This window comes from Brassica oleracea, chromosome C6 (genome assembly GCF_000695525.1).
Source record: "Brassica oleracea var. oleracea cultivar TO1000 chromosome C6, BOL, whole genome shotgun sequence".
NCBI lineage: Eukaryota > Viridiplantae > Streptophyta > Magnoliopsida > Brassicales > Brassicaceae > Brassica > Brassica oleracea.
In genome coordinates this window covers 21,538,333-21,539,477 of record NC_027753.1, presented here as the reverse complement: position 1 = coordinate 21,539,477, position 1,145 = coordinate 21,538,333, and positions in this window count along the sequence as shown.

The window sequence follows — 1,145 nt, the reverse complement described above, 5'->3', positions numbered from 1 at the left end:
TGGGGTTGACAATTGTCTTGCATCAGACGTAACCGACACGATCAAAGGTTACTTCTCCAAGCCACATTCGAACTGGAGAAAGACGCCGATCTACGTCAGAAAGACGTGGTTCAAAATTTACGCTGTAAGTTACTTTTAATTAATTATATGTACTTTTATTTCTTCATGTTTTATATATTTTTTTTTTTAACTAATTATTAATTTAATTTTTTTTTGCAGCAAAAATATCATTGGTCCATCGGGGTCACTGAGAGGGTGAGGAAACCGTTTTACGCGAAGGCGAAAGTTCGCTTGTTGGACACGGTCTCCAACTGGAAGGGTGACTGGATCGTGAAGGAATATGAGCGTGGCAAACCCGCTGAGCTCACCACGGATGTGTGGGATGGCCTCATCCGTTATTGGCGGGATCCTGAGTCCATCAGAATCGCCCAGTCTTGCTCTGCCTCCCGTAACACGGTAGATAAGCACGGCCACGGGCCGATGCTTCACTCTACGGGCCAAAAATCCCACGCCGGTGTCCATTTAGAAATGGTAATTAAGTATTTTATTTAATTAATTTTTAATATATATATATATGTATATTCTAACTTTCTTAAATGTTTTTATGCCAAAGAGACGGGACAACTCCCGTCTCTTTTGCAACTTTACGAGAGGACCCACAAGAATAAGTCGGGCCAATTTCTAGATGGCAAGTCTGAGCAAATCTTCAACGACTTGGTTGCTCAGGTTGACGACCGCCAGACCTAGCTGACCCAAACGTCAACCGACGCATTACCCGTCACCTTATCCACACATGAAGTGGATAAGATTTCCGAGGAGGTAAATTTTTTAACATATTAATTTTTTTTATTATTCATTTAATTTAACTTTAAATTTTTACTAACAATATTTATTTTTTTGTTTTTAAGGTTGTCCCTAAGAAAAATGGACGTACGTTGGGGATTGGTTCCGTCAACGATGTTCCGAGAGCGCCATCGTCTTATGCTCAGACACGGGAAGATGAAGTCACTGCGCTGCGAAGAGAGTCCGAGCAGCTGCGTAGAGAGTTCACTCAGATGCGTAATGAGATGGACTCGACGCGATCTGCTTTCACAGCTCGTATGAGTGGATTTGAGGACTTCTTGGACGTTGTAGCGGCCACAAAT